At 34.3% G+C, this 20006-nt stretch overlaps 1 long non-coding RNA gene and 1 pseudogene across 1 annotated transcript; one reads left to right on the plus strand and one right to left on the minus strand.

Annotated features, from left to right (window-relative positions):
* Positions 1 to 8366: 8366 nt before the first annotated feature.
* On the minus strand, positions 8367 to 19287 carry LOC124362053. The gene is made up of 2 exons (XR_006922414.1): positions 18891 to 19287; positions 8367 to 8619 (listed from the first exon to the last, which is right to left on the minus strand). It is a non-coding gene; the product is annotated as an uncharacterized LOC124362053 (long non-coding RNA).
* Positions 9518 to 11426, plus strand: LOC124362052 (annotated as a pseudogene).
* Positions 19288 to 20006: the final 719 nt, after the last annotated feature.

Consider the following 20006-nt stretch of genomic DNA (forward strand, 5'->3'; position numbering starts at 1 on the left):
TTACATACATATCAGATAAAACATCAGGTTGATAGTTTGTACAAAATGTAATATACAAGATATTTTTGAAGATGTTATTTCAGGTAGCACTTAAACACTTTCACTTTCAATACCTGTCAGGGACATCTATCGTCTGAAAATGACAGATGATTCTCAACCCTCCAAATAAGTTCTGCCTCCTCTTCTCATACTGAAACTACCTCTTGGATTCTGTGTTCATTTGTGACTTGAAATATTGATTACAACTTAACTTTTTTAGTTATTATAATCCACAGTTAAAGAAAACAATCACCCAATAATCATCTCAATTATTTGAGAAAGAATTTAATTAGTTTTAATTAATAATTTCTTTAAATTCAAAATTATGATGTTTATTATTCAAAACTCAATTCTGTAATGTGAGTAGAAACACAATCTGAGAAACATAAAACATAATGTTGAAGATGGAGCTTATATTAGTTTCTATATTAGTCCAGTTAGAATGAGGTAAAACTTTGAAAATATCCAGCTATATTTTTGCTAAGAAGATATTCTTGTATATATATATATACATATATATATATATATATATATATATATATATATATATATATATATAATAATTTTCTAGCTGGAAAACTTAAAGCAGATCAGGATATTGTCCTGTTTTTGTGAGAAATTTACTATTGACATAACTGAACAGAAACTTAATGGTTTTCTTTTCTATTCGAACAGTAAAGGTTTCATCCAAATTCACTGAGTTCATGAAAAACTCTGATAATTGTCACAATAAACATAAAATATTGAAATAATAATAACATATAATAATAATAATAAACATAACACAATAATATTTAGATTTGAAAATGTTACATTTTATTGTAATTACTATATTTAAAAAAAAACACACAACCATCAATGTTTAAAACTCTTTATTTTGAATACTGGGAGTTTTCTTTTGGTACTGATAATTCATAACAGAATTGTACACAAAAACTTTTAATTTCATTAGCAATTACAAATTTTAAAATACTTCCCTTGTGATTGCCACTACTGTAGAAATTTATGTCACATTAAAAAACAAGCATTTGAAAACATTCTTCAAAAACATATGCCCCCAATTAAGATATCCATTGATTAACTACAAGTATATAATCATTATTCTCATATCAAATTACCAACTAAGGACAGGTATGTGCGAAGATATAAATGGAGAGTAGAAAAGAACGAGGTCAGTTTGTTATTGAGATATTGTATGAACAGACAGTCAGAAATGAAATTAATGCAGCCCCACGAGTGATAGGTTTAGCTAACGCTCAGCCAATAAATAAAACATGTTTCAGAAATTGACCCAAATAGTATGACACAAATATGGTATTTGTGTCATACTACGCACAAATTCGTGAATACTTTGTTGTATTTCATCTACTTTTATATGAATTTCAATATAAAATGTGTAAAAAATTATTGTGTCCTGCTCCGAGTGCCAAGCAGAAATCCGTACTGCTAAAGTAATAAATCTGTTCTATCAAGCAAAGTGACGAGGTTACCCAGTGCCACAATGGTAAACTAGGCACCAGATTCAAGAACATACACGAAGTATATTTCTTTTATTTTTAAGGTTAGGTAATGATAGTTTTAAATTAGGGTTATGATAGGGCCTAGCCAGTCCTGGCTGTCAACTTTCATCCTTCCCCGTAAGTCTCCGTGCGCTCAGAACTTACGGCGCTCAGAGCTCACAGCACTCAGCTTTTTCAACACACATCAAAATGATTTAATATTAGGCATTCATTATTTAGTAAATTAGCGTTACATAGACCCTGCAATTGTCCAAATATGTAGTGTAAATAGGATAAACTGCTTATGAATCTTGTAATTTATTATGATGACGTAACTATTAATTACAACTAGTAATTATCTGCAAAGATGTTTTATTTTTAATGCTACATACGAATAAAAATAGGATTTTCAACCAAATATTTGTTTTCTTTAAGACACAGTACTACTATTAACAATAAAATCTTAAAACCCTGTAACACTTTAATCTTTTTATTTTTGTAAATTAGTATTAACTTATTGGGGAACACATTCACACTGATTACATACAGAATGATCCAGACTGAATGCCGAACCACACGCTGGTTACATATTCTATGATTAGCCACTCTTTATTGTTATGGGCCATTCTTCATTGTTCTGAAAACATCCAACAGATATCGTTGCAATAGTATTTAATGGTCCCTTAACTAAGAAAATAATACATTTCATTTTGTTTTATTACTTGGAGCACTGATTAGACTATCTACTGTATTTCTTGAAACGTTTCATCACAGTTTTCGTTTGTCAGCTGCTAGATGTGAGGTTAGGTGTTTTTTGTTTAGTTGTAAAATTGATAATTACGGGTGTAAAAAACTGCAGGATTTTGTTGTTGCTTTGATACTAGACAGTGATTACGAGTGCAATTCTGATATCAGTGAAAGTGATGGAAGAAGGATGGAATATGTAACTATTTCCCATGCTCAAAAACCATTTGTCGATTCACAGTTTGTGTAAGGATGAATAACTATAACGTCAAGATGAAGTTATTTGGATTATTTTCCAACTGTACAGTATGTTTAATTAGTTGCATATTAATTTTGTGTGCAATGAATAAAGTAATTTGAATTTCCTAAGAAACGAGAAATTTAAGTAAATGTTCAGCAAAATCGTAAAAAATTACTCTTTTTTTTTGAGCTTATTTTAGATATATGCATGCAAAATTTTTCTGTATGTAAAAAAATTGTAATATTTTAGGTAAAGTATGTTACAGTTAGTTAGAAAAATCTAAAAAGTAATAAAAATGTTTTGTTTCCAAACACTAAAAAATATGTAAAAATATTTACAAAATTCCCCCCCCCCCCCCACCCCCCCCCCCCCCCACCCCCCCCCCCCCCCACCCCCCCCCCCCCCCACCCCCCCCCCCCCCCACCCCCCCCCCCCCCCACCCCATTAAAACATATTGTTTAACAATGTAACATTGCGGTTGTTTTATAATAAATTTAAATAAACATTTACAAGCAGACTATTTTTCCATTGCTCAATTAAGTGTCGTCCGGGCAATGTGTTGCGATCTGTACTTTTAATACAAGTTAGTGCGAGTGCCGTTGAAGTTAATTTGTTGAGTAGCTAATAATATCTTATTCATCATGGCACGGTACATATGAAATATTATGTACACTAATGGTGAAATGGCAGACATGCATTTAATGTACGGTCTTGCACATTGCAACAGTCCTCAGGCTAGGACGACTCTATCAGGAACATTTTCCTCATAGACAGTTACCGACTCATAAAATGTTTTCTTCCATTCATAGAAGGCTAAGCGAGACGGGAACCTTTAAATCTGGAAAAGTTGGTAGATCAGGACGGCCACGTACAACGTGTACAGCTGAATTGGAGGAGGGCGTGTTGGACGAAACAGAGAATCATCCTGGAAGAAGTACTAGAGAACTAGCCTTGGATTTCGGTGTTAGTAATTCCAATTGTCTGGAAGATTTTACACGAGCAGCAGTTTGCATTCTTATCACTATCAAAGGGTCCCAGGCTCTTTTGCCTCGAGATTACTTTCCTCGTGTTCAGCTATGCCAATGGCTTATCCAAAGGTGCAGAAATCCACATTTTTTAAAATTACATTATCTTTACTGATGAAGCAAAATTTTTCAAGAATGGCTATTCTTAAACACCCACAATACTCACATGTGGTCAATTGAAAATCCACGTGCTATTTCAGAGAACCGTCACCAATATCAGTTTTCTATAAACGTATGGGCTGCTATTTCTGGGTGATAAAATTTTTATTAGTTTTTTACCTGATACGCTCAATGGTGAAAATTATTTACATTTCTTGACGGACTAATCTGAATGAGTTACTCGAAGATGTGCCACTATACACACGCAACAACATGTGGTTCATGCAGGATGGAGCTCCAGCTCATTACACATTACAAGTAAGAGAATTTTTTAAATGAAGCATATCCAAACAGATGGATTGGTCGAGGAGCCCCAGTAGCACGGCCTGCAAGGTCACCTGACCTCAATCCTCTAGACTTTTTTCTTATGGGGACATTTAAAGACGCTTGTCTACGACTCGCCTGTGGATACCATAGAAGAGTTGCGAATAAGGATTGTTAACGGGATTCAAAGGATACGTGAGACACCTGGGATCTTCGAAAGAGTTCGGCAGTCTATGAGAAGACGGCTGGATGCTTGTATTTTGAATGAGGGAAACATTTTGAACATCTACTGTGACGTGGTTAGTTTTTTTAGGACAAGTGTAACTTTTTTGTTGAATGATTAATTCAGATAACTTTTTTATGTTATGATAATGTATGATTGTTTAAAAATATTTACTTGATAAAAAATAATAGTAACTCATTAATTTTGTTTTTAATAAAACAGCTGTTTTTAATTTCAATATTACATTTGTAGAGAGCTTAACAGATTTTGTCTATTTTTCATGCGTTTTGTATGTAATTAAGGGATTATTTTTTAAAGTTTGCGTTTGGTCTATTATAGACTTATTTTTACATCTTTCCTCTTCGAAATTAAATTTTCTACCAAGTACCGTGAAAAAATATTTTGTGTTTATTGTACATTTAACATAGTAAATCTGCTTCAAACCTAAATGTAACTTGTTTTTCGGGACCAAGTTTCGCGTATTTCGTCACATATCTTAAAAATTACTGTAGCTACAGGTCTGGAAACGGTTTTTATCATTCAAATTTTTCAGTTCATTTTACATAAAGTACGCTAAATTGTACATCTTAATTAACAGCCAACAAATACCCGTAGGGCTTCGTTGCAGCAGGGGAACTGAAATTCAGACGAAATCTTTCACCCTGTATAACTTGGTAACTAAGCATTTTCGGACCTATGTTAATTAGACCTTTTTTCTTATTTTGATGTGAGGAATCACGCCCTGACTTATGGGCACCTTTTTTCAGAACACCCTGTATAGCTTACTTTCAAAAAGATTGATTTGTAGAATATCCAAAGCATACATATCTGGAGAAGGGAAAGCATTTTTCAAAAAAGAAGAAATTGAAATAAAATCAGCGTCAGACTGGTGGTGTCTGGACTTAGGCTCGAGTTTATAAAAGAAATCATTGTAAAAATCCAATTATTGTCACTTATAATAATTATAAGTATCGTATGTTTATGAATTGATGTCTCTGTATATGATAAAGTAGAAACTACGATTAATTTGCGAAATATTCAGACATGCCGAATTTTAAAGACATGGCCCAATTCGGCGTAAAATCTGTTACAGAAGTTCTGTGATTCTGTTTACAAAAGTGTTTCGGAAGTTAAAAAATATCCTAAATAGTTTCTTGTTATTTGTTTAACTATTGCTCTGCTCAACTACAAATTTAGATATTTTTTAAAGCCTCGCAGTCCTCCATTAAAATTTACATATAACATTCTTTAAGACGTTTTCCAATCTTAAAAGTGTTTAAATATTTCTGTTAGTGTGCTAAGTTTATTTCTAGTTTGCTTTCCATTAAAAATGTATATTGCGTTAAGTCTTTAATGTGGTCTGGTTCCTTATTTTGAAACGAATATTTTTTAATAATATTTTTACTTTAAGGTGGTGCAATTGATTTTTGGTTTGGAAAATATTGTTTATGTTAGTATCATAACTCTGATAACTTTTCTCTGAAATACAGAAAAGTAGAAAGACATTTTTAACACTCCACGTGAAATTGCAGACATTTAAATTATGAAATTTGTAAGTTTTTTAAATCAGGTTCAAATATGCTGAAGATCAAATATAAAATTTTTACAATATGTGCACATAATATACCTGGAGGAAGTAAAATATTGCGATTTATAACATTTCAATCCAAATAAGTAAACATTATTTAAAGCATAATGTAATACCTGAATATAATTTCCTTACGCCATTAATGATGAAAACATTTCACTCATTGTAGTTAAAACTCATTACATCAGCTTATAAATTTCGTCTGTATCTTCTCCAGAAGTGTTAAACATTTTTTCTACTTCTGTAACCAGAGAAGTTATCAGGACTATGAACTTAACATAAAACAATGTAAGAGTATAACCGTACCACATGTCACTTAACAGCCTTCGCTGAGGTTGTCTGCAAAATGTCAAGTCTATAGCTGCATGAGTCACCAAGCCATATGTTAAAATGTCACATGGTTGTACTCAGTTTGTTTAAAATTTTATTTTTTCTGTGATTTTCTCTTTCTCCATCAAAGGTTATAACGATCCATGTAATGATGTATTATAATATCAATTTAAAAATTTTCACTAATGCTCAGCCAAATCTCATGGAGTGACATACACCATCGTTGAACTCGATGTTGGCTACATAAAAATGAAGCTTAATGCAAAATGAAAATTCTCTAGTTTCAGTTCGTTTTCAAGATAACGTGCGGATGGACAGACAGACAGGCTCTTGCTTCTCGTTTAAGCTCAGCAAGTTGAAGCTGTTCATCCATCACTCTCCATCATTTATCACGAGTTTTTTCTAGTAATGACGCCTCCAACTCTTTGGATGCAATATTCAGTCGACGCAGTACTCAACAAAGATGTACATGAACGTAACAAAATGAAGGCGCAGTCTATGTAGCGAAGAAGAGGTCTTACTTATCTTATCGGTCACTCCAGTAGATTGCGTAAGTGTGTCCTTGACCAACTAACAATGACCCGCACCGCAGATGTGACTCAGCTTTCTCCACCGCTACGCTGGATAACAAATAAAATTAATGTTCATGCGATGATGTAATGATGAAATATTTCATTATAACTATTTTTTACTTTTTCCTGTCTAACGAATTTTTAGTTGACATTAATAAACTTTAAATACTACTTACTAAAATTCATTTAGGAAATCAAGCGCCGCTGTTTTCAACACCGTATTGTACAAAAATCACACACACACAACTGAATTCCCCAAAACTTTTTCGAACCATCCCAATGTACCATTAATATTAAAATTATTTTATGATTATTTTAATTCCCTAAAATGAAATGCTTGCCTATTTTGCGGGCCACCCTGCTCACTATCTTTGCTTGTATCTCGATTCAAAGTTCTTCAAAAGCATAGATATCTTTCAACCTGATGCAGTACTCTGTATGGTCTTGCTTTTCAATCTCTGTTCGCTATTTGGTTCAGTCTAGGAATCATATTAATTTTTACCTTATCAGTACCGTAAGCCTCTTCTGTGCAAAACGGAACCACTATCGCCTCGATGAATTTCTGACATATAAATTTCCACTTTGTGTCCAGTGCATTGCTTTGTGATTATATTTGCAATGGTTTCGAGCACATTGCCCTCTTTTGTTTCTCCAGATTGTTGTCACAGTGTGAATGGTTCGGTGAGATATTAGTGACTGGTCCCTCCGATCTTGTTTCTTCAGCTATCTACTGTAAATATGCCGTCCCACAGTGTGAAAGGACATTAATTCATGTAGGCTATCCAACATGAACCAGATGGTTTGAATTCACCACTGCTGCCATCTATGGTAATAGTTATGAGTCAGATGATACTACTCTCAAAGCTATTGCCATAACTATCAGCAACCCACTATGGCAGATATTTTATCATGCAAATACAAAATTCTGGATTGTATATATATAATATATATTGTTAAAGATTGGTTCACCTGTCCACTTGATGAGAGAAAGAGAATACCTCTTCACCTTTACACTTTACACTGTATTTATTGTCTAGGAATTGTGATATGGAAACAATGTGAAGAGTTCATTTTTGGCTTCTCGTTGCCGACTTTTTTTAGATTTTTTCAGATGAACATGACTTCTGATTCCAGGAGTCAATTTTGTGACAGGGAAAGATTCCAGATGCTGCACTAAGAGGAAGGTGAACTGGAGCTAAACTCAACATTCACATAGCTCTTTCCACCATTGCTAAGTTATGTGCAGGATAATCTGGATGGGTAAGGTTGGTGGCAGCTCTTTCCACCATTGCTAAGTTATGTGCAGGATAATCTGGATGGGTAAGGTTGGTGGTAGGGGCAGACTCCTGTCAAGATCCATGAGGAAGGATTTTGGGAATCACAGTCATGTCTCCTTGGAAGAACAATCTCTGAACCATCTCTGAACCAGCCTCTCAAGTCAAGAGTGAGCAGGAGTTGCAAGCCCTTATCTTTAGGCTAGCTAACTGCCTTTAACATCCCCCGCAGTACACTAAACCTATCGATCTACCTTTGCACCCCAATATCTCAACATTGTTAGTGATGTGCCGCTCATGGACATCCACAGGGTTGCCAAAATTTAAGAGGCACATTAGTTTTTGCTGTACCCAGTGTGCAACTAGAAGTTATAAACCAGCCAGAAGTGAACCATCCTGGGGCTCAAATTTTAGTTAATATTCTATATTAATGTCACAAATATACATTTCAGGATTTTTTCTGCGGAAAGCCTCTCAATTTGTCGATAAACCCGGACGAGGCTGTGGCCTACGGGGCAGCAGTCCAGGCAGCCATCCTCTCAGGAGACACAAGCTCTGCCATCCAAGATGTGCTGCTCGTGGATGTGGCTCCGCTATCCCTGGGTATAGAGACTGCAGGTGGAGTGATGACCAAGATTGTGGAGCGCAACTCCCGTATCCCCTGCAAGCAGACGCAGACATTTACCACTTACACCGACAACCAATCCGCTGTTACCATTACAGGTACAATAACATCTTGTACATTTTTCCCCCTTGGGGCGGCCTACTTCCATGTACTTAAAAATCATTACATTAGTAATGTATTGTATTTCTCAAATCCACTGCAATTTACATTAGTAAAAGTAAACAAACAACATATTTTCTCTGTACATTGTTTAGAATTTTAATGGCCTTTGATTGCTTTTTTATTATTAATACTACATAACTGTTTTTAAATTGTACTAGCTGCAAATATAATTTTTCAATTATATATGTTTCTCATCAATTATATGTTTATTCATTTTCTTCTAAGCCATTAAATATATAATACGTACCGTAAAATAAAGCAATATTTTAATCGCTTTCTTATGTCAGGAACTTAAATATTTACTTCACTTAGGTTTTAAAATGATGTTGTAGTAGAAATTCTTTAAGTTTGATCTTTTGTGTAAAATATTTCGAGTCTAGGTAACAATTAAAATAAAAATTCCACTGAAAATGTGTATAAGAAACCATAAATCGCTTTGTCTTAATCGCTTTAATAAAAAATAAACCAAAATTCTTAGTGGCAACTGGTTATAAATGTTTAAAAAATATGTCTTTAAGAATTAAGAATATTGTTTGAATATACAGAACAAAGAAAACTTACAATAATTCTATTAAATGCTGTTTTAAAATGATATCATCATTGAAAGCTCACATCTTAAATCTCTTAATTAAAGTTTACTTTTCAAGAACAATTACAAAACATGTTTGTTTACTCAGAAAATAAACGCATTCAGTACAACACAGACCTTTGAATCTCTACACAGGCGCATTTTTTTAAAAGCTTAATATTTTTCTACAATCAGTAAATCTGTTTGCAGGTATTTGAAGGAGAAAGAGCGATGACCAAAGATAACAACTTGTTGGGCACATTCAACTTGACAGGGATCCCTCCTGCGCCACGTGGAGTACCCAAGGTGGAAGTCACGTTTGATCTGGACGCTAATGGTATCCTTAATGTGTCAGCAAAGGATAGCAGCACCGGCAGGTCAGTAGTTACAGTAAGTTGTTAGTTAAGGTGGTAAGTATAGATTTTCCCATAAAAAACACTAATGAATATAAATTATGAACTATTACTGCTATTTCAGATTTTACAGTTAATTATTTCCAAATTTTATAACAAATCCTACTTATAGCGTAGTTTTAAACTTCGTTATCATGTTAAAATCGGAACCTGAGATGCATGGTTAGTGGCTAACTAGCATCTTCTTTCTTGGAAAACCATTTCCTAATTCTAACCATAACAAGAAAACATTATTTATATTTTTACTATATCATGATCTATCTATAGAGTTGTGTAACTAAAGTATGAAGATGCAAAAGAAATTAATTTTGTTATATGGGTTAAGGTGAAGCTATTTTTTCCCCACTATAGACAAACTATATGATTCAGTTCTAGGTGGTTGGTCGGCGAGTGAAAACCTACTTTTTGTAGTTCAGTTTTAATAATTAGTCTTTTGTTTTTATTAAGTGATGTTTTAGAGTTAATGGAATTGTCACACATGGTTGTTGTTATTCCTGACTTATGTGTGTCACAATGCTCTGGTATGATTTGTTTACTTTCACCTAGATTGTAGTTATATGTTTGGTTAGTTATTCACCTGAGGAAGAACTTCGGATTACAGATCTTGAAACGTAGTGTTATTGATTTATTTTTCGCTGAACAATGGCAAATGCCCGTATAAATACTGTTTCCTTCATAATCCTTCCATAGTCAAAAACAAACTTCAAACAAAGAAAATAATTCAGTGGATACGAAAACACCATGATAATCTAGCCGTGCATTACAAGAATTTATTTCATTAAACCAAAATAACAGAAGAATAAAAACGTTCTCTTTGGCAGATCGGAGCGCATCACGATCCAGAACGACAAAGGGCGGCTGTCCAAGGAAGAGATAGAGAGGATGTTGGCGGAGGCTGAGAAGTACAGAGGGGAGGATGACAAGCAAAGAGAGCGCGTAGCAGCCAGAAAATCAGCTGGAGAGTTATGCATTTAGTGTCAAGCAGGTAAGTTGTGTCTCGATAGGATTCTGCAACTAAGAATATTATATACTACAGTGAATTAATTAATCCAATCATGTGTTGTGACGTTTTGGACTCTCCTACATTCAAAATGTTCCATCAAACTCTGAAGTGCTTTACCCTCTGCTTCTTCCACAGGTAGCCTATTTACTAAATATATTTTTACCCTCAAACGAAGTGAAACTTACCAATTACAACTATTATTCTCCTCAGTTATCAAGTTGTCTCCTTTCCACAATTTGTGGTTAGCGACATGCTGCTTCTGGGCATTCATTGGGTGGTTCAAATGTACTTGACAACTTGGTCCTTTCCTGTATTAAATTAGTTATAGCTGTACAGCTTCCGAGTGTGCACCAACATCCACAAGGAGTCTTTTCTTTCCATTTTCCAATTTTTTGTATCTTTTTCAGTAAAGTTCTGAATTCTAAGTAATACTTACTCAAGTTGAATGACTAATAAGTGAAGTACTATTTATTCTTTAGGCAGCAGAAGAAGCAGGAGACAAGCTGACAGCCGAGGAGAAGGCTGCTGTGGCCGAGAAATGTGCGGCAGTGACAACCTGGCTGGACGGCAAACTCCCTAGCTGAGACCGACGAGTTCCGAGACAAACTGAAACAGCTGCAGGCTGACTGTGCGCCTGCCATGACAAAAACTTCACCAAGGAGGAGGCAAGGGTCCAACCGTAGAGGAGGTTGACTAAACCGATACTTCAGGGACCAACTTTTGTGTCATATTAACAATTTTCAAAGGAGAAATCTTGTTTTCATAAATAAAAATTTACAGGTTAATCTCAAATATTAAAAACCATTTAGAAGAAACGTAATTCCCATTCAGGTTTTTTTGTTCTCTTAGGACACGAAGCTTAAAAAATTGCACCTAATCCAATAAGGATCTTTGCACTACTTCCAGAGTGACAGGATATTCTGACTGGGCAAGGTTGGGGGTAGATGCCACCTCCTGTTGAGATATATGAGGAAAAATTTAGGGAACTAATCTTAAGTCATATGTCACCTCAGAAGAAGGGAAAGCCAGCTCTGAACCAGCCTCTCCAGTCAAAGAGGCATGGGGTGGCATGAACCTTTGACTCTCAGAGAACGAACCCTACCAACTCCAACAGTCATCTCCCGCAGTAAAGTACATGTATTAAATTACCCTTGCGCCCCAAAATCTCAAAATTTGCAGTTAGTGGTGTGCCTCTCCTGGACACCCATAAGGTTGCCCAGACACATTGGTTTTTTATGTACCCAGTCTGTGTTCAACTGGAAGGTATAAACCAGCTAGGAGTGAACCCTCTGGGGTTCTCTTTGAGGTTACCAATGCATTTGTTATAAAGAGTGGAAATGAAATAATTCAATTAAAATCGTTTTGTTAGCATTTTCCTAGTGAAAAATATGATCTCCTACCCTCTTGACACACCTCAACAATTTCCATTGTAATCTAATAAATACTCACCAAAACTTCTAATTTTATTTTAACTGTTAAAGAAGATTGAGAACTGGATATTTTTTTTTTTATCTTTGAAGGACGAATGTTGCCCTTTAATTGTATTTTCTTTTCCAAATATTTCATTAGTTTTAGTACAAACTAAAATAGCACTCCTGCCTTAACAACTGTTTCACTAATCATAAATCTGTAAAGAAAGAATGTACATTTCTCAATACTAAACTTATCATTTGTGTATGTACGCTCTCTGGAAATAAAATTAAACGTTTGAGCGTAATGCTTACTAATTTCATCATAGCGTCAGGCAATTTAAAGATGTTCACTATGTCATGTGCAATGGTACATATCGACTTTTGAAAATTCATGTTTCATGATGGTGCATGAGAAAATTTAATAAAACACATTGTATGTTATTAATGGTACTATTAAAATTAACTGTATATAATCAAAGATCGTATGAATTATCCTGTAGTTTATTTTAATATAGATAATGTGACCTTTATGTACCACAGGAAGTGTTCAAGTAATGTTTCCATGCCACTGGGTTTAATGTACCAACGGTGGTACACTAGTACGTAAATCACAGATATCCAACAGTGTTTCATTATTAACACGTTAGATTGCCAAGCCTAAATATTCTGTTTTAGCGTTAGAGTGCCAAAATTATCCGTGGCTAAAAACTAGGAAACTATTCATGTTTTTTCTGTTAGTTGGTCACTTACCATTGTGATTTGATAATTTTTTTTGTATATATAATGTTTTTACATCGTCGGTCATTCCTTGGCCGACACGTATCCATTTACAGTTACATAGTATACACTATAAAATATGCCGTCGGTCGTAACATGACCGACACAATATTAGGTGTGGGATATTACGTTTTTTTGTGGTTGGTAGTGCAGAATAGCTCACGGATTGTACTGCAGCTGTAGTCAGCTGTGTATTACATCACTCTCGGACGACACCTCACTGTACTTTCGCGCCTTTTCCTCATCAACCTGCTATTGTTTTGAAGCTTTAGCCTAGAAAGTGGAAGTGCGTTTCGTAAAATGGGCGATCCTTTGCGACAATCGGAAATTGACAGAATAATTGACCTTCCCTCATCTCCAAGGTGATTTATTTGCGGGATTAAGTGAAGATGAAAGTGTTGAGGACATGGACTATAGTGTGGTTGACGACACGGATTCAGACCCTGACTTTCAACCAAGTGATGGCTCGGACGAAGCTGCTGAAAAATGAGTTTATGGTTGCAAAACGAAGACACAGACGCCGATGTTGATAATACCATAACGACAGTTAACAGTACTCCTGACGAAGGTGACAAATTGGCATAGTTTTGAAGGTAAACAGCAGATCTTTGAGTTTAACTCTAGGCCTACATTCAAATTTATTACCACTAAATGATTCAAAACCGATCGACTTCTTTGAACAGTGTCTTAATGCCGATGTCATTGATCTGATGGTCACAGAAACAAATCGGAATGCTCACGATGTAATTTCTAAATTACGATTGAGCCGTAAGAGTAGGCTTAAAGATTGGCGAGACACCAATCCAGAAGAAATGAAAAAGTTTATAGGCCTACTTTTGTACATGGGCCTAGTAACACTTCCCCCGAATAAGTGATTATTGGTCCACAAATGCTTTATACAGCTTCTCAGGTGCCTCAAAAGTAATGAGCCGAAATAGATTCCAATTAATTTTACGCTTTTGGCACTTCAATGATAACAACAATCTGCAAAGAGATGGGCGTATCGGCAAAAATAAAACCCTTGCTTTCTATTATAAATGGTATGTTTTTTTAACCTAAAAGAAGCCGAAACAAGACCTTGTCATCGATGAGACAATGATACCATTCCGTGGTAGGTTACTTTTCCGCCAGTACATACCTGGCAAAGCTCATAAGTACGGGTATTAAAATATTTTAAACTTTGTGACAAAACTGGCTATACTTATGGTATAAAAGTTTATATGGGGAAAGGTACCGTTGCTGCAACAGACAACTCAGTAGCTACCTCTGTAGTAATGGAGCTCATGGCAAACCATTTGAACAGTGGCCACAACCTATATGTTGACAATTATTATACCTCTGTTCAACTAGCAAACTCTTTGTTATCGAGACAAACTCATCTTTGTGGAACCTTAAGACGAAACCGAAAGGGCATTCCAAAAGACTTGACAAAAGAAAAAATCCAGAAAGGAGAAATGATTTGTTTTAGAAAATGATGAAGGGGTCCTTATAACTAAGTGGCAGGATAAACGAGAAGTTTTAATGTTGTCAACTGTGCACAAACCGGAATATGTAGAAAATTCCATCCAAAAACCCAGACAAGCCGTCTGTACTAAAGCCACTTGTTGTCACAGCCTACAATAAGGCTAAAGTAGGCATAGATCTTTCTGATCAGATGTCTTCATACAGCACCGCTGTGAGAAAGACTATGAGATGGTACCACAAAGTAGGTGAAGAACTCGTTCTTGGTACTTCTGTGGTTAACAGCTGGTTGGCATACAATACATTTTTGAAAACAAAAAAACCTCCCAATGCTAAAAAGATAACACTTAATTTCGATTACAAAATTCAAAGAACAGCTAGCTTGCTCCTTAATGTGTTTGCAGGAAACGCCACGCATTCCTGAAGTATCAAGGACTGGGCATCACTATCTAACATCATCTGCTATGGTTGGAGAAGGTGCAAAAAAAACACAGAGTTAGGAAAGTTTGCAAAATGTGTTATCAAAAAACTGTCCGAACAGAGAGGCCGCAAGTGTAGCAATGAAATATGAACAAAAGTCACTACATTTTGTAGCGTGTGTCCTGACAAACCATTTTTATGTGAAACATGTTTCAAGGACATTCACAAATGAAAAATTTACTATGTAATACAGAAATGACATTTAAAATTAGATCATTCATTTGTGGTAAGTTAACAAAAACCTTATGTCACAAAGTGTTAATTATATTTGTAATTTAGGTATAAGGAAGCCAACTTTAAAAGAAGCTATAAGAAAGCTTGTAGTAATGTTCTGAATTATGTATGAATATTTTATTCCTGACAGTATAATTCTAAATAATACTGTACATTATGATATTCATGTAAGTAACCTTCTCGGTTTACAGATTAAATAATTAATTAACACTTTTTGTGTGGTAATAAATAAAACGTATATTTTATTACAGCATAATACGTATATTATTTTACAAACAACATCTTTAAATCTTAAAAAAAAAACAAGAAAAAGCACCATACAAATTGCTGATTTCCTTTAAATTTTATAATGCAACACAGGGTAATAGTATTTGCTATAATCACTACTATTTTTACAATAAAATAACAAAAATTATGTTACACCAAAATTACAAAAACATCTGTCGGTCATCTTTGGCCGACGAGATGCTAAAGAAATACTCTATCTTTCGAGCCATATAACAGCACTTTATTGTAGCGTATCTGAACTGAAACAGTGTTCTGTAAATAGCCAATGTCATTCTAGGTCACGTAGTTTTGATAATTTCCGCTAGAGTGTAGTGCATTATACAGGACGGGCATAATGGTTGTCTGTTGCGTAAGCAACGCTGTCGGTCAGGTATGGCCGACAGTTATCTGTACAAACATCATAGGCGTCGGTCAACTCTGACCGACTTGGCATTTAAAGTGTTAATTTTGGTAATGTTATCTATTTATGTTCAATAACAAATATTTTTTTAAAAGAATACAACACACATATTTTAAGAATTTTTTTAAGTTATATCTGGTATATTATTAAAGCAGTTATCAATTTCGCTACTGTAAATACGTTAAGTTTCCTTTTTGGACCACCTACATATAACAATTTTTATCCTTGCTCAGGGATTTAATCGTTTAACCATCATAATTTTTTCCTTTAACCATGATATTTTTTATTTTCCTAGATGTATTTAACTTTTTTCTTCTCGTATACAAAACAGTTGATATTGTTTTTGTAATAAACTTACCTCATTATTTATGCATTTTCATCTAGTCTGTGAGTAAAACACTACCTTATGGTTTTATACATTGTGCTATAATTAATAATACAACTGGTGTTAATTAAGTTCATTTTAATAGTAATATGTATACTTGCTCAACCGTACTATGTAAATTATACATTACAGCTATTTATTATTAATTAACTGAACTACATTAACATTTAATGAGATAATTGAGTAATACATAATTTACAACTTCTAACACTTCGGTGGATCGTGATTCCACTCATGCATAATTTTATTTATTGCTTTTATTAAATTAAACTTCTATGTGTTTGTATTTTAAACATGAAACTATGTATGAATAAATAATAACAAAGACCAACTATACATCAGTATTTATTTGCTCCTGTTTTTTTTACCAAAACTATATTTTAAATAAAACATACATCAACATACTAATGTACACAAATTGGAGTTATATTGATTCTACTTTAGTGAATACTTGGAAAACCTAATCTGGAAGTTTATTATGAATAAATGAAGAGTATATAACCTCTTTGAATACATTTTTTTAATATTGACAATTCCAGACTACAGTCTTTCCTAGAGTAGAGCTAAATAAATGCAAGGGTGGGATGAAAAGGTTAACGCCTGAAATAGATCAAAGTATAATTTATTTTTTCTACATAAAGTTTCTAATATAGATTTTAAGGATATTCTATTGATGCTCTAATGACTGTAAGAGCTTCGTCCAAGTCTAGAAAAGAATAACTTGTCACTTCAATATTAAGGGCTGGCTGGGAGCATTGTCGCAGTGAAATATGTTTCTTTCATTGTTAGACATCGTAATGCTTATTCTTAGTAAATTTATAGAAAATATATGTACTGTGTATACAACTCGATAAATTGTGAGACATAATTAGTAATTGTGTTTTTACCGCGGTTACGCGTGTATTGCGCATAGGTACAGCAGACGCTCGGCGATGAAGAAATATAGACATACAAAACATGAACTTAAAGTTAAATGTTATTTATAAAGCACGATATTTAATTACTTTGGTTCTGTAACTTTTGGTTTTCATACACAAAGTGTGACAGAAACACGTTACAGTGATTGGTTAATAACTATCTTAGTAATTAATGAACATACACGAATATAAATCGATACAAAATAAATCTAGTTTTTTTGGCAATTTTAATGTAATCATACTATTAATAGCAAGGGTTATATTGTCATATTAGACATTCTCTTAGGTTATTATTTTATTTTTATAAAATAAAAAAAGGGTTGTCAACATTTTTATAAAACTCGTTTTGAAAGCCATCTAATTTTGTACACGTTTTACATAATTTTGGTTGAAACAATACTAGGAGTATTGTGACAGTACCTGCGAGTAAACTTTAATCGCTTTTAAGAATTATAATATTTCTAAATGATCAAATCAGCAATCTAGAGGTTTTGCACTTATATATTTTATTTTTGTAAGTATCTGTACTCATTAATAACACAAGTCACTAATACACGACTAGCGCCACCAACGAAAGCGATGAGAACACTGAGTTTAGATTACAAATGAACCGTTCAAAAAGATGACTGGAAGGGGTTTATGACTATATCTCGCTCTCTCTCCTCCTCGCCCGAAGCGCTGGAAGTGAGGTCTGTATCATTTGTCAATCCCACGGGTCACAGACGGACTCGTCATTCCGAACAAATCTTTTGTTTTACTGTATGTCAGCTATTATAGTTAAAATATCAAAACAAATTAAAACAAAACTGAACTATGATACACTGTTCAACTGCGAGTACATTTTCAGTTCAACGCAAATTAAAATATACCTTGAATATTTATATTAATAGAGGGGGGGGTTACAACCCTCAACCCCCCCCCCCCCCACGGGATACGTCTATGCCTTTAGGAGCTACGGTTCGAGACTGGTCTTGGACTGTGGTCAGTCCTGGTTCATTTGTGTTCCATATATTTTCAGAAGGAATTGGTCCGAATGAGTGGTGAACGGCATTTATGTTCGCGAAAAAACAGTGAATGCTATGGCGATTGAAGCTCGTCTCACAGATAACGCTAGTGGCTTTTGGCTTTCTAATGGGATTTTTGTCGGAGAGTGTCTTTAAAAATTCCTCGTATCCATTCTTCGCCGGCCATTTCATTATTATTCAATTTTTCTAGGTAGTTTTTTTATTTCCGTAGCAAACTTGAAAGGTAAAATACCTACTCCCTTTTTTGTTCGTCTGTATTGCGTATTTACGACATTTTTGAAGCTAACCAGGCTTTGCTCTTATGAAGCAGTAAAAATTTGCTTTATAACGTATTTTACACAGTATTCAAAGTTATTGGCCCCACTTTTCGTGTGTGTTTTCGGCCTTTTCAGGATCATAATTTGTTATTACATCGGTGGCATTCTGCTATGCCTCCGCATTCAATAGTTTCCTCCGTACCGGATTTGCTTCATGGTGATAGAATCAGATCTAGAACAAGAAAAAGCAATTCTCTGTAACCTACTGCATTTGATCTGGTGGTTCAAGATGCAAGATTCCATTTGATGCCAAGGTACGCGAGCGTTTGAGCAGAAAAGAAAAATGACTACCCACGCCTAACCCTTCACTATAAAAAATAACAAGTAAAATCAATGTATTCCTTTAACTTACTAGCCCTACCAGATGGGATATTAATCTACTCAACAATCATAATATATCTGCTTCGAACTGGAACTTGAGTTATTGAGGTTAAGAGTGAAAAATACAGGTTAAATACTACTCACAATCATGGTATTTGACCGATTGCGCTACAGCTCTCTGTGGTTGACGGAGAAGGTGTCATGGCCGACATGATACCGCGTTATTCCAACAGATAGCACCACCTATCGGAAATAGTAAATGATGCGCAAGGTAGGCCTACACCACAGCCAAGGTACAATAATCTGTCGTATTATGTTTTAGTAAATAGCTTTTTTTACGAAAATAAATTCTTTCGTCAAAAAGGAAAATTGTCTCAACACCACTTGTGATGTCTAACTGAAAATTTTACACAATATGTACACAACCTTCTCACATAAGCTGAGTTGTTTATGACCTAAAATATATTTGGAAACTATTAAAAACAAAAATAATTTCAGAAATTAAAAAAAACTATTAAAAACTTAGCGTATGTACCAAAGGTGATTAGATATATGGTAAAAATTTCCATTAAAAATACCCAGTAGTTTCTTAGAATATGCTGCTTACATTAACATTACAGAAATACGCGTTCCGTTTCCCCTTATTGTATAAATGTAAATTTCTAATCTGGTAAGGTAATTTTTACATTTAATATTCATACATTCCAAATTTTGTTGTTTTATATTTACATTTTTTAATGTTTAGTACTCTTTAAATTCTTCCTTGATACAAATGGACTGAACTATTTTGTTTATATAAATGTAATATTTTTAGTTTGAAAATATTAGTTTTCAGCTATATTAGTAGAATACCGCTATATAACCTTATAGTCATGCTATTTAGATTATATCGAATAATCTAAGAAGAGCTAGACTTATAGAACTTTTATCTGTCTTTTTGTTAATTTACAGCCTGCGTCTAATAACTATGAAATTTACAGTTTTGGGTTCCCATTTAATGCCAAAACTGTACTTGAATCTCCCCATAAATGTAATAATTTGGTACAATGTAAGAAGTACCATTGGTATGGGCATACCAAGTCTTATTGAAGGCACCCAAACCGTTGTGTAAAACGCGGTCCTAATCATGATACTACTATAGGTACATCGCTTATAAAAAGACAAGACACTGGACGATTTTAGTTCACGCAGGGTGGGGTAAATACCCCTCCGTCGCTGTGATGCCGCCCTCTTACAGTATCCCCACCACTGCTTGGCACT

The sequence above is a fragment of the Homalodisca vitripennis genome, chromosome 5, assembly GCF_021130785.1.
Source record: "Homalodisca vitripennis isolate AUS2020 chromosome 5, UT_GWSS_2.1, whole genome shotgun sequence".
NCBI lineage: Eukaryota > Metazoa > Arthropoda > Insecta > Hemiptera > Cicadellidae > Homalodisca > Homalodisca vitripennis.